The sequence below is a fragment of the Piliocolobus tephrosceles genome, chromosome 18 (genome assembly GCF_002776525.5).
Source record: "Piliocolobus tephrosceles isolate RC106 chromosome 18, ASM277652v3, whole genome shotgun sequence".
NCBI classification, from domain to species: domain Eukaryota; kingdom Metazoa; phylum Chordata; class Mammalia; order Primates; family Cercopithecidae; genus Piliocolobus; species Piliocolobus tephrosceles.
Window position 1 is genome coordinate 31,242,465 of NC_045451.1, and position 15,654 is coordinate 31,258,118.

The window sequence follows — 15,654 nt, forward strand, 5'->3', positions numbered from 1 at the left end:
TAAAACTTTTAAGAATAATCAAGAGTTACCTTTTTGAGGTAAGAATTAGGCCCAGCAGATGGGTATTGAAGAGAGAAGGAGACTGTGAGTTCTTGGGTGAGCACAGACCACATGTCTGCTCCTCAGGACAAGCTGTGTATAAGGGGCAGAGAAGGCGGGGGATTCCAAGATGGAAAATCCATCACTGCTCTGAGGCTCCCAGAACACTTACCCTTCTTAAGGGTCTGTTGTCCCTTTCTCCCAGAGCTGCTGCTGCCTCTCTGCTTTTCCTTCTTCCCCTTTCCTTTCCCTAGCCAACATTCGCTTCCCCGGCACTTCTGACACGCTTCTCCCAGCTGCTGCCCTTGAACTGCCACCCCCTTCCTTCCCTCTGTACCGGCTCCCAGGATGAGCTGGGGCACAGTGCTTTCTCAGGTTGAAGCAGCCTCCTCCAGGGCTCAAGTACCAAGGCATCTACATCTTTAATCAGGAAGGAAATAAGAGCACCACATAACCCTGGCCATAGGTGTTTCCCTCCCTCCTCTTCAGGGAGGCTGGTTCCCAGGTCACCTCCTACCTGGTTTAAAAATAACATTCCTCATCTTTAAGAAAAATGCTGTGGTTCAAAAGCCCCTCTGGGCCCAGCTGCCTTCCCCAGTACACAGATCATCCCCATTGCCAGGGAGCTGCAAAGTGGCTCTGAACTTGCCGGAGGCTACACTCTTTAGTTAGAATGCGGGTCCTGACTGCAGGCCTAACCACAGTCCACAAAAGCTCTTCAGAAAGTGTCCTTTGTTGGTAGGTATGACACAAAGGCCCAGGAATGAGGCTTACACAGTCCTGACCCTACAGCTGGCCCTCCATCCTCACTGCTCTCCCAGGAGAAGGTGGGAACTGGCTTCTTCAGCCAAGGACAAAGCCACGGTGGACAATCGCAGGCCCAGGCCCAAGGTTTGCCCTCCCTCCTGCCTCCATCTTTACAAATCTCACTCATGCATGAGGCCAACTCCCTTCCTACTGATGACTCCATCTCCTCCACTGATCTCATCCAAACAACCTCAAGCCAGTCCACTGGCACTTGATTTTGTAGTCTTGTGTGTATACATTCCACTTCATTATGAGACAGTAGAATAGAAGCTAAGATAATGGATGGGCTTTGAAGTCAAATGGACAAGCATTCAAATCCTGGCTCTATCTCTGTGCCCTCCTGGCAAGTTACTGAACCTGTCTCACCTTCAGTTGCTTCAGCTATAAAAGGAGGTATAACACTTGTTCAAATTTTTATTTTCCTAAGATTTAAATGAAAATTCTCATCCAACAAAAATTGATTGAGTTTCTACTATTTTCCAGGCACTGCTCTAGATGGAGATATAGTGTGAGACAAATTCCTGGCCCTTAAAGAACTTATTAAATACATTTTTTTTTTTTTTTTTTTTTTGAGATGAAGTCTTGCTCTGTCACCAGGGTGGACTGCAGTGGCGCGATCTCGGCTCACTGCAACCTCTGACTCCCTGGTTCAAGCGATTCTCCTGCCTCAGCCTCCTGCGTAGCAGGGATTACAGGCACATGCCACCCCACCCAGCTAATTTTTGTATTTTTAGTAGAGATGGGGTTTCACCATGTTGGCCAGGATGGTCTCAATCTCCTGACCTCATGATCCGCCCACCTTGGCCTCCCAAAGTGCTGGGATTACAGGCATGAGCCACCATGCCCGGCCACTTAAAGAACTTACTAAATACATTCTTTATAAAGACACATACATGCATATGTTCGTTGCTGCACTATTCACAATAGCAAAGACATGGAATCAACCTAAATGCCCATCAGTAATAGACTGGATAAAGAAAATGTGGTATATATACACCATGGAATTCTATGCAGGCATAAAAAGGAACAAGATAATGTCCTTTGCAGGGACGTGGATGGAGCAGGAGGCCATTATCCTTAGCAAACAAATGCAGGAACAGAAAACCAAATACCAGATGTTCTAACTTATAAGTGGGCAATAAATGATGAGAACACATGGATATATGGAACCACACGCACTGGAGCCTGTCAAATGAGATGGGATGAGGGGAGGGAGAGGATCAGGAAGAATAGCTAATGGATGCTGGGCTTAATACCTGGGCGACGGGATGATCTGTGCAGCAAATCACTATGGCACATGTTTACCTATGTAACAAACCTCCACATGCTGCGCATGTACCCAGGAACTGAAAATAAAAGTTAGAAATGAAAAAAAAAAAAGAACTTACATTCTAGTGGGTGATACATATGATGAACATGTGGCCAAACAGATAACATAATCTTAAAGTGATAATTGCAATCTTATTAAAAAAAAAAAAAAAAAAGACCATAGAGAATGATTAGATTGGGGGAGGAGGTGGAGTACTATTTTAGATAGGGCAACCAGGAGAGTTTCTCTGAGAGGGTGACATTTGAGTAGGGATCTGAATGATGGAGAGCTATGCAAAAATCTGGAGAGGGCTGATGTAAAGATTCTGAAGCAGAAGTAAGCTCAGTGTATTCACATAACAGAATTAAGGTCAACACAGTTAGGGCAGGATAAGAGATGAGTGAAGTAGGGGGTGAGATGGGAGAGGTAATATGTGTAGAAGAGGCTCCATAAATATTCTTTTTTTTTTTTTTCTTTTTTTTGAGACAGTCTCGCTCTATCACCCAGGCTGGAATACAGTGGCACGATCTTGGCTTATTGCAGCCTCTGCCTCCTGGGTTCAAGTGAGCACGTCCAGCTAATTTTTTGTATGTTTAGTAGAGATGGGGTTTCGCCATGTTGTCCAGGCTGGTCTCAAACTCCTGACCTCAAGTGATCTTCCTGCCTCAGCCTCCCACAGTGCTGGGATTGCAGGTGTGAGCCACCACACCCAGCTCAGAAAAACTGGAAACAATCCAAATGTCCATCCATAGGTGAATGGATGAATAGATTGTGGCAAATTCATCAGTGGATGTTTTAGTCCATTCTGTGTTGCTAAAACAGAATACCTGAGACTGGGCACTTTATAAACAATAGAAATTTATTTGGTTCATGGTTCTGCATGCTGGGGAGACTAAGAGTATAGCAGCAGCATCTGGTGAGGGCCTTTGTGCTTCATCATAACCTTACCTCTTAATGCTATCACAATGACAAATTTCAACATGAGTTTTGGGGGGATGTTCAAAACCATAGCAATGGAACACTAAACAATAAAAATGAAATGAGTTACTGAAACATTCAAAAACATGGTGGTTGGGCCACCCAATTGGGGCATCTATATATTATATACAGTTAAGTGATTAGTTAGGCTTATATAATATTGAGAATTTTAATGTTTGGAATATTTATGTTGCACTTGTGGTGTTAACCATTCCTATGGTGCTGAAGCGGTATCATTGTCTGGGGTAAACACCTGGGGTTCATTGTCTCGTGCTAAGAAGATTAAGGACACCAACACACAAGTAGTGAGTTTGGAAGCAGAGGTTTAATAGGCAAAAGAAAGAGGAGAGCAGCTCTCTTTTATGTGAGAGAGAGAGAGAGAGAGAGAGGAGAGAGAGGGAGAGAAAGGGAGAGAGAGAGAGAGAGAGAGAGAGAGAGACTTGAGGAGGTGGTGTCTGATTTACAACGAGCCCACAGATTGGTTTGACCAGGTGTGATGTTTACAGAGCACACAGGGATGGCTGGTTGCCCCACCCTAATCTTATTATGCAAATGGCTTTCCACTTGGCCAGTGCCATCTTGCCTGCTCCTTACTGTACACATGGCTAGCAAAGAGAAGGAAACATGGAGCTGCCATTTTAATCATGCCTAGTCCCAGGTAGCCTTTTCCTATGGGCACAACTGCCGGCATTCACCCATGCAAGCTTCCAGCTTGCTTGTCTATGCCTGCAGCTCGATTTTACAGGCTGCTCTTTGTTAGAAAAGAAAATGATTTGGGGGCTGCTTTTCATTAAAAGGAGAACCTTACCAAGGACTTCCTTACCTTCACAACCTGCATAAGTAATTTCTTTTTAACTTCTTTATCCGTGTTTCTCAGATTTACCTGATAATAATTACCTGGTGCAGTAGGCTGAATAGTGGCCCACCATGTCCATGTCCTAAACCTTGGAACATGTGAATGTTACCTTGAATAGTGTTTTTGACTGTTTTCTGTTGCTATAACAGAATATCTAAGGCTGGGTAATTTATAAATAAAAGAAATTTATTTCTCACACTTCTGGAGTCTGGAAAGTCCAAGAGCATGGCACCAGCATCTGCTCAACTTCCAGTGAGGGTTTTCATGGTGAAGGGCATCATATGGCAAACGAGCACAGACATGCAAGCTCAAGTCTCTCTTCCTCTTCTTATAAAGCCACCAGTCCCATCATAGGAGCCCCATCCTGATGACCTCATCTAATACTAATTATCTCCCCAAATCTCTGCCTCCAAATAGCATCAAGATATGAATTTGGGGATTTCGTTTTCAACACACAAAATTTGAGGTACACTTCCAAACCATATAGCATATGGCAAAAGGGAGTTTGCAGATGTGACTGAGTTAGGATCTTGAACTTGGAGATTATGCTGGATTATCCAAGTGGACCCAGTGTCCAATGGTCATTGTAAAAGGAGCACAGAAGGAGTCAGAGTTTGAGGAGAAGGTGATGTGATTATAGAAGCAGTAACTGGAGTGATGCTCTTCAAAGATGGTGGAACGGGACACACAGGCAGCCACCAGAAGCTGAAAAAGGCAAAGACATGGATTCTCCCCTCAGAGCCTCCAGAAGAAACCTGTCAACACCTTGACTTTAGCCCAGTGAAACCAATTTTGGGTTTCTGACCTCCAGATGATAATAAATCCATGTTGTTTTAAGCCACTAAATTTGTGTTACTTTGTTACAGTGGCAATAGAAAACTAACACACCTGGGGTACTTGCTAAACATACAAATTACCATCCTTCTCCTATATAAATTCTGATTATGGAGGTCTAAGCTGGGCGCCAAAGAATCTGTTTTTTAACAAGGGTCCAGGGGATGTTTATCTTCAGGTCAATTTGGGAACTGTTGCTGTAGTGAACTGGGATAGCTCAGCCAAATTCTTTACCACTTTTCTGGTGATGGACTCCATCTGCTTTGGCTACAAGTGTGAAGACATAACTAAGGATTGGCCAGTCCTGGCACTCCATTGCTCAAGAGCTTGAGACTGGTTCACGGGCAGACATGTGGTCCACACTGACCAATCACAATCCTTCTCTAAGACATTATACATTTAAGCCATCAGAGAAAAGTGTTCTTTCTTTGTGCTGGGATTTGGTTTAACAGTGGTACCCTAGCATGGAGTATCGGCCTGCCACTGCTGGCAGCCAACTTCTCTGACTACATTGAGGAAGCTCATTTGCAGTAGGAAAGAAAGTAATAAACAAGAAAGCAGAGTAGAAAGCCAGAAGGAGAGAGAGGGAAAACCCTGTGATCCTTTGAGACAATTGCATTTGATGCTGGTACCATCCCTGTTTTTTTGACCTATGAGAATCAATACATCTTATTATTTTTCATTGAATTGGTTTCCAGTCTCTTGAAATATATGGGCTCCTAACTCTCACAATGGGGTGTTATCTGGAGTGGGAGGGGAATAAATTTTTTACATTGTCTGGCTTTCTTTTCTCCCATTTCTATGTCCAACATCAACTGCTTCATATTTGTCTATGCCAATTTACACTAGTCTGATCAGAATTTACATACTAAAAAAAGAATTTATGTAGTAATTGTGTAGAAATTTTAGTCACTCTGTCTCTACCACTCATACTAATTCCTTACAGCATAAACATTTTCTGCCCCAACCACATAGTCCCCAGCATATGTACGTTCAGGCTGATTCTCTTTTCTGCTTCTAACTCCCGCTCCCTCCCATCTATTCAATGACAAGAAATTCTAGAGCGGCGGCTCTCTTCCAATAAAAACAAACTGTAAAACTCCTATGATTGCTTTTGTGCAAAGTACTACCTACAAAATGTCTTCTGTGATTATATTATATGGAGTTGTATAGGCATCTTTAGCTTGAAATTTAACGACCAAGAAGATTGAGTGTTGACTGGAAGATTCTCTCCCATTATTTGAGTTACTTCACTGATGATTCTTCTTTTGATTCCAAAGTTTGTCAGCTCTAGCACATGCAGCTAAATACTGTTATCTGCAACATTTTCCTGGTATGAATCCTCCTTGCCACGGGGATGGTTCTATAACATTTACAAATTGGGATTAAGCATACGAGACCCATACCTTGCCGAAGGCTCACAACAGACCACCCTTGGCAAGGTTCTTTGTAGAGTCAGGCTGTAAATATCGGTGGAAGAAAATGAGAATTCCTAATACTTTCCTCTACCACTAAAGTAAAAAGGGCATTGGGCTACCAGTCAAGAAACCCAAGTATGATCTTGACTCTGCCATTTGTTACCATGTAGTAAACTTAGGCAAGTCAGTTAAAACCTCTAGGTTTTAATATCTTCATCTGTAAAATGGAATTCATGATACCTCCATGCCTGCTTACCTCACTGAGTGGTTGTAAGAATTAAATAAGGTATACAAACGTAAGCTATTATTATGCATTATACAAATACAAGGTGTAATTATGATGCCTTAGTCATAGACATCTTTATTTATCTTTATTGGATTGTGACTATTCTACTTACCAAGATGGAAAAAAGTGAATTGCTTCTCATAACCTAATTTATTTAATATCCATATGTTATGAGTTAGGAATTATGCAAGCCCATGTATAGCATAGTAGCAAATTTGGAACATCAGTTAGGATACTACTATACGCAAAGGGTTGACAGTTTAAAGTATGGAAACACATAATAATGTAAATAGATGCTATAAATTTCTGCAAAACATGCCTAAAAATGGTCTTTAGCATATGCTTCCAAACTCTCTCTGGATGACAGCTTTCAAAGAAAACAAAAAACCTAATGGATTTGGACCAGAGATCTTTAAAACCTCCTCCACCCCCACAACTGGCTTTATTTAGTACTAAATTTAGAGCAGATGGAAAAACCAGCAAGCAAGACGATGCTACATCTATAATATATTAATACTGCTGAGCCAAGCAACTAGAAAAATCTTGAGTGGTCTGTACATGTTAGCACAGCTACAAATAATGCAAGGCTCCTGCTTTTGAGGAATTTATAATTTATATGATTTAGACATAGTGTTGTTAGCTAACATTTATTGAGGATTTACTATGTGTCAGGCACTATTCTAACTGCTTTACTCAAATGGACGCATTTAATCTTCCTAACAACCCTGTAAAATAAATAGTTATATTATCCAGTCTACAGGAACCTACTGAGTCTCACAGAGATAGTGACTTTGCCCAAGATCACCTGGCCAGTGACACAATTGGGATTCCAAAGCTCACACTCCCAACCATATGCTAAACTGCTCCTTTAGAAAGCCACAGATAGGGCCAGGCATAGTGACTCACTCATGTCTGTAATCCCAGCATTTTCGGAGGCTGAGGTGGGAGGATAGCTTGAGCCCAGGATTTCAAGACCAGCCTGGGCAATATAGCAAGACCTCATCACTACTTAAAAAAATTAGCTGGGCATGTTGGTGCACACCTGTAGTCCCAGCTACTGGAGAGGCTGAGGCAGGAGGATCACTTGAGCCCAGGAGTTGGAGGCTGCAATGTGCTATGACCGTGCCTCTGCACACCAGCTGGGGTGATAGAGCAAGACCCCATCTCAAAAAAAAAATAGAATTAAAAAAAGAAAGACACAGATAGGAAGAAATAGAATGCCCTATGACTTCATTTCATACTTACCATGTATTATTTTTTAGAAGGGCAACCTACCCCAGTTAGAATGCTCTACAGGTCTGTATCATAGCACTTAGGGTAACCCTTGCATACAGTAGGTGCTCAGTTAGTATATATATTGATTTGATGACCAACAATATTATTTTAGATCCTTAGGTTGCTTTGAACATAGAATTATCACAAGAATTTAAAGTAGCTGATCGATGTCATGACACACATCACATCTCTGAATTCTGGCAAGTCCCGTATCCAATACATGTGTTCGGACTGCATTGCCATTGCCATCTTCCTTTCTGCTTTCTCCTTGAAGGTTGTAAGTTCCTTGAGGGCAAGGATAGTGTCCAGGTCATCACTACATCCTCAGTGAACAGCCTGGTGCCTGGTGCATATTAATGAGGAGTTTTAATCGTAACAGGAGTTCAGTTGGTATTTAAGTTGGAAGGATGCTGGGAAACTCCTAGGTTCCTGCATCCTGGAACTGCAGGAAGAGCTGCAGGAAGCAGAGGAGCTCCAGAAACTGGACCCAGGGCTCCATGCTGCTGGGACTTTCTTTCAAGCCATCTCTTTCTCTGCCGGGGAAAAACACATCCCTCAGAGCCCTTAATTCACAGCCTTCTAGCTCAATAATGTGACACATGTCAAGGGGCTACTTCCTCTTCCCTAACTCCAGTGAGAATGATCTTGAGGAAGTCATGGATTGGCCAAGCTTAGGTGGTGAGCTCATTTCTGACCAATCATCTGGAGCACACCACTTGGCCATGCTTAGAGTGTGTGCTTATTCCTGGGGATAAGTGGAGTGCGGGATTAGAGTAAGAATGATGTGGAAGCATGCCAGGTAGCCAAAAATAGTAGCTATTACACACCAGTAGGTAATTGAGGTAACTGATAATTGACGATATGGGCTGGGAGTGTGGAGTGAATTATTTCCTTAAAGAGTTGATTCCATATTGAAAAATAATAAGGCTTCCTTGTTATTCAACTTATATTCACTCATTCAACCAATAGTTTTTAAGTGTCTTATCAAGGGCCAGGCCTAGTTTTAGGTGCCAGGTGTACTTAAGGAGACAAAACAGTCCCTATCCTCCTGAATTTCCATTCTAAAGAAGGGAGACTGACAATGAACAAACAAATGTGTAAACACAGAATATGTCAGCTGGTAGTGTTATGAGAGTAATTAAAGCACAGTAAAGAGAATAGAAAGCACAGAAGTGGGTTGCTGCTTTTTACAGGGAGAACAGGGTAGGTTGCTTTGATGAGGTGACATTTGAGCAGACACCTGAAGATGAGAGGGTGAGCTCTGTGGACAGCTGGGTATGGACCATTTCAAGCACAGGAAAGACCGAGTGGAAAAGCTGTACAGTGGGCACCGGCATGGTGAAAACAAGAGTAAGGATGCAGAAAGAGAGGGGAGGTCAAAGGCAGTGAGGTCAGAGTTTCAAGGCTCCCCTTAGCCTGGGCAGTTATTGTTGGGGTTGTGGAGAATTCTAGATGGGGTAAAAGGGAACCAAGTTGCAATCTGGAAGCATTCTTCCAGATATATATTCTTCCATATATATATATATATATATATATAAGGGAGTTTATCAGGGAGAATTGGCTCACATGATAGCAAGGTGAGGTCCCACAATAAGCCATCTGCAAGCTGGAAAAAGAGAGAAGCTGGGAGTGTGGTTCAGTCCAAGTCCAAAAGCTCAAAAGCAGGGAAGCCAATAATGCAGCCCTTAGTCTGAGGCTGAAGGCCCAAGAGCCCCTAGGAGGCCACTGGTGGGGGTCCCAGGGTTAAAAGGCTGAAGAACCAGGAGTCTGATGTCCAAGGGCAGCAGGAGAGTAAGCAAGCATCCAGCACACGAAGGGAGAGAGCAAGAAGACTCAGCAAGCTGCTTTGTCCCCCTTCTTCTGCCTGCTTTGCTGCAGCCTCTGTTGGCAGCTGATTGGATGGTGCCCACCCACACTGAGTCCCAGTCCAACAACTCAAATGTCAATCTCCTCTGGCAACACCCTCACAGACACACGCAGAAACAATGCTTCCCCAGTCATGAAGTCATCCCTCAATCCAATCAGGTTGACATCTCCGTTAACCATAACAAGTCCACCCCTTGTCAACTTGGCACTCACGCACACCTTCTTAAATCATACTTATCTCCAAATAAAGACAATAACAAGGTCATAATTCCACCCAACATAATGTAACTATCCTTTGTACAATTGAAAATGCACTAATCCTTAACTTAAATACTATTACATAAAATTAACAACACTTAAGTGCTGATGTGAAGTCAGTAAATCTTATGTTACATCATAAAGGAACAAGAAAAGACATAAAACAAAGATCTGCTTAATACAGGTGTATATATGCACAAACGTATTATTAACAACGTAAGGAAGTATACTCATGACAATTACAGTCCTCGTTTCTGAAATGGGTCATGTAGTGGTAGCTGGTATTGATAACTGTAAGGTTAGTAGAAAGAAAGGATGAGAGAGAGAGAGATAAAGAGACCCAGGGTCAGGCAAGGAAGTTCATTAACCCATCGGGTTGTTAACACCACCATAGTCAGAGGAGGCAGCCCGGAGCTTACAAAATGAGGGGTTTATACAGGGGAGAGAGACCTGGGATTCTTTGTCAGTTAACTTTACCACATATCATCTCGTGACTGTGACCGGCTTACAATATATTGTCTTGTGAAAATAGGAATTTACAAGAGGGTGTAACTTAGGTTTCTTGTGACCTCTCCAGTGCCGCCCGGGGGCCTATAATCAGGGTTTGCTCAGCAAGTCTGGTGACCTTACTGTGGCGCCTAGATAAGGGTTCAGGAATTCAGCTGCAGAGTATTCAGGGTAAGGGTCAGCTGCATTGCTGGGGAGGGTGGGGGGGAATCCCTGGGGCAGCTTGTCCCTAACAATAACTACCTTCTTCTACTACCCATTCTGTATTCCCTTTGCTATCAGCAAGCACCTCAGCTGGTTGTGGTTTTTTTACTTGGTGGTGGAACCGAAACTTTCATTTCTGAACTCTGGGCCATTTGTAGTCCTGCCTGGATTGGGTTGCCGTAGTTTCCCATTGAGCTTAATTACAGGGCAGGGTGATACTAAGAGACACCCCAAGGGATCTCCTAAATTCCAGACATTCTTCCTTTTTTCCATTGTGGAGTAACAGTCTGATTTCATCTTGACAGTCTGGGTGAATTGCCCCAGGCAACACTGTAAGGCTCTTCTTTTTTTTTTTTTTTTTTTTTTTTTTGAGACAGAGTCTTGCTCTGTCGCCCAGGCTGGAGTGCAGTGGCCAGATCTTGGCTCACTGCAAGCTCCGCCTCCCGGGTTTACGCCATTCTCCTGCCTCAGCCTCCCGAGTAGCTAGGACTACAGGCACCCGCCACCTCGCCCGGCTAGTTTTTTGTATTTTTTAGTAGAGACGGGGTTTCACTGTGTTAGCCAGGATGGTCTCCATCTCCTGACCTCGTGATCCGCTCGTCTCGGCCTCCCAAAGTGCTGGGATTACAGGCTTGAGCCACCGTGCCCAGCTGTAACTCTCTTCTTAACCTGTTGACTGGGAAGCTTGAGGAACCTAAAGTATCCAGTGGCAGTCTTAAATTCCAGTTCAACACAATTGTATTGTGTCTCCTGGTGGCAGCATTTCTCCCTCTGGAACTAAGACCTCTAGGCAGCAGAACATGATGTCACTGGAACAAGAAGCAAAAATTTTGCTAGTAGGTCACTAGGGGTGACGGTGAGTGGTGCCACTTCCACTTCCACTCCTTGGTTCCCGGACCTGTGAATTCTGGCTATGAGAGAAGCAGTACCATATACTAGACACTGATTCAGAGCATATACAGCCTTCCGGAGAAGAAGTCCCATAAAGTATTGTCACCTAGTTGGCATTGTAATTGCAACTTCAAAAGGCCATTCCGCCATTATATCAAGCCAGCTGCTTCAGGATGATGGGGAATATAGTAAGACCAGTGAATTCCATGAGCATGAGCCCACTATTGCACTTCTTTGGCTGGGAAGTGAGTTCCTTTGTCAGAAGCAATGCTGTGTGGAATACCATGGCAGTGGACAAGGCACTCTGTGAGCCCACAGATGGTAGTCTTGGTAGAAGAATTGCATGCAGGAAAGGCAAATCCATATCAGAAGTAACCGTCTGTCCCGGCTGGGCACGGTGGCTCACGCCTGTAATCCCAACACTTTGGGAGGCCGAGGCAGGCGGATCATGAGGTCGGGAGATCGAGACCATCCTGGCTAACACGGTGAAACCCCACCTCTACTAAAAAAAAAATACAAAAAATTAGCCGGGCGTGGTAGTGGGCGCCTGTAGTCCCAGCTACTCGGGAGGCTGAGGCAGGAGAATGGCGTGAACCCGGGAGGCGGAGCTTGCAGTGAGCCGAGATCGCACCACTGCACTCTAGCCTGGGCGACAGAGCGAGACTCCATCTCAAAAAAAAAAAAAAAGAAAAAGAAGTAATTGTCTGTCCCAACAAGGATAAACCGCTGCCCCTTCCATGATGGAAGTAGTTCAATGTAATCAGCCTACCATTAGGTAGGTGGCTAATCACTCCAAGGAATGGTGCCATATCAAAGGCTCAGTGTTGGTCTCCACCGCTGGCAGATTGGGCACTCAGTGATGGCTGTAGCCAGGTCAGCCTTGTGGGGTGGAAATCCATGTTGCTGAGCCCATGTGTAATCTCCATCCCTGCCACCACGGCCACTTTGCTTATGAGCCCATTGGGCAACTATAGGGGTGATGAGGAAAGAGACTGAGTAGTGTCCACAGAATGGGTCATCCTATCCACTTGACTATTAAAATCCTCCTCTGCTGAAGGCACCCTTTGGTGAGCATTCGCATGGACAAATATCTTCCATTTATTTATTTTTTTTTTTTTTTGAGACGGAGTCTCGCTGTGTTGCCCAGGCTGGAGTGCAGTGGCTGGATCTCAGCTCACTGCAAGCTCCGCCTCCCAGGTTCACTCTATTCTCCTGCCTCAGCCTCCCGAGTAGCTGGGACTACAGGCGCTCACCACCTCGCCCGGCTAGTTTTTTGTATTTTTTAGTAGAGACGGGGTTTCACCGTGTTAGCCAGGATGGTCTCGATCTCCTGACCTCGTGATCCACCCGTCTCGGTCTCCCAAAGTGCTGGGATTACAGGCTTGAGCCACCGCGCCCAGCCCATATCTTCCATTTTTGACCACTCAGAGAGGTTCATCCATATACCTCTTCCCCAGATTTGTCACCAATTTTCCAATCATGATCCTTCCAAGTTCCTGACCATCCAGCCAAACCACTAGCTACATCACATGAATCAGTATATAGTCACACATCTGGTCATTTCTTCTTCCAAGCAAAGTGCGCAAGCAGGTGCACTGCTCGGAGTTCTGCCCACTGAGAAGATTTCCCTTCACCACTGTCCTTCAGGAATGTCCCAGAAAGGGGCTGTAGTGCTGCAGCTGTCCACTTTCAGGTGGTGCCAGTATATGGTGCAGAACCATCTATAAAGCAGGTATTCTCTTCTCTTCATATGTGAACTGATCTTAGGGAACTCCTCATGAAGTCATAGGTGCAGGTTGGGAGAGAGAAGGCTGGGGTCACAGGAGTGGGAACCATGGGCATTTGGGCCACTTCCTCATGTAACTTACTTGTGCCTTTAGGACCTGCTCAAGCCTAGTCATGTATGTACCACTTTCAATTGATGATGGAATGCTGCTGTGCACGCCCAACTTTACGGTTAGATGGGTTAGAAAGCACCCAGGTCATGATAGGCAGTTCAGGTTGCATGGTAACTTGGTGACCTGTGGCCAAATGTTCAGTTTCTACCAAGGCCCAGCAGCAGGTCAGAAGCTATCTCCCAAAAGGAGAGTAGTTACCTGCCGAAGAAGGTAAGGCTGCCCTTTGAAATCCTAGAGGCCACCACTGTGATTCACCTATGGGGGCTGACCAAAGGCTCCAGACAGCACCTCTATCTCCCACTGACACGTCAAGCACCATTGGATCTGCTGGATCATATGGCCCAGGTGGCAGAGCAGCTTGCACAGCAGCCTGGATCTGTTGCAGAGTCTTAACCTGTCCTGGGTCCCACTCAAAACTAGTAGCTTTCTGGGTCACTCAATAAATGGGCCAGAGTAACACGCCCAAATAAGGAATGCATTGCCTCGAAAATCCAAATAAGCTCATTAGGTGTTGCACCTTTTTCAGAGTTAGAGAACAGGCCAGATGCAACAATTTATCCTTCACCTTAGAAGGAATATCTCGACAGGCCCCACACCACTGGACCCCTAGAAATTTCACTGAGGCAGAAGGCCCCTGAATTTTAGTCAGATTTATTTCTCACCCCCGATATGCAAATGTCTCACCAAATAAGGCCAGAGTGGTTGCTACTTCTCACTCATAGGTCCAATCAGCATAATATCATCAATGTAATGAACTGATATAATATCTTGTAGAAGGGAAAAGCAATCAGGGTCTCTGTGAAAAAGATTATGACATGCAGCTGGAAAGTTAATATACCCCTGAGGTAGGAGAGTGAAGGCAAATTGCTTCTGGTGGGCCTTATGGACAGCAATGGAGAAAAAGACATTTGCCAGATCAATAGTTGCATACCAGGCACCGGAGGATGTGTTAATTTGGTCAAGCAACGAAACCACATTTACTATAATAACAGCTGCAACTGGAGTCACCACTTGGTTAAGCTAATGATAATCCACTGTCATTCTCCAAGATCCACATCTTCTGCACAGGCCAAACAGGAGACCTGAATGAGGATGTGGTGGGAATCACTACCCTGTGTGTTTCAAGTCCTTAATTCACTATTTTCCCAGGTAGAGGCATTCTTAATGGCCTTTGGCCTTTCCCACTGTAATAGCCCTCACCCCACAGGCCAGGGAACCAATGTGGGGATTCTGCCAGCTACTAAGAATATCTATTCCAATTATGCATTCTAGCACTGGAGAAATGACCACAGGATGGATCCAGGGACTCACTGGACTCAGTATATGTCAGACCTGAGATAAAACACCATTAATTGCCTGACACCTATAAGCCCCTACTCTAATTGGAGGGCCACAATGATTTTTTTTTTTTTTTTTTTTTTTTTTGAGATGGAATCTCATTTGTCACTCAGGCTGGAGTACACTGGTACAATCTTAGCTGACTACAACCTCCACCTCCTGGGTTCAAGTGATTCACCTTCCTCTGCCTCCCAAGTAGCTGGGACTACATGTGCATGCCACCAGGCCCAGCTAATTTTTTGTGTTTTTACTAGAGATGGGGTTTCACCATTTTGGTCAGCCAGGTCTTGATCTCCTGAACTCAAGTGATCTGCCTACCTCAGCCTCCCAAAGTACTGAGATTACAAGTGTGAGCCACGATGCCCAGTCCCACAGTGATATTCTGGCTCCCCTAGAATCAATGACAGTTCAGAGCCAGCATCCAGTAGCCCCCCAAAAGTCTGATCATTTCTTTCTTCAGAGCACAGTTACCCTGCTAAAAGGCCAGAGGTCTCCTTGAGGAAGGTTAGGAGAAAGATTAACAGTATAAATTTTCAGTAGTATAGTGGGGTCCTTCCTCAAGTGGACCTGGCCTCCCTTTCATTCAAGGGGTTCTGGGTCTGTAAACTAGCTCAAGTCTGGAAATTGATTGAAGGACCATGATTCTCTGTTTTTGTAATTCAAATTGGACTGCTGTTCACTTGACCTGGAAGTTTTCTGCTTATACAGATCAGGTAAGAACATAGTAGGCTGCCTGTTGACTTCACTTCTAGAAAGACCATGATAAATTAGCCAATGCTAGAGCTGTACAGGTTTCAGACTATTCTGATTGCTGCTTTGCCTCTGCTGTCCATTACTAACCATGCCCACCTTGCCTTTGATGGTTGAGTACTGCTACTTGGCCTCTGCCA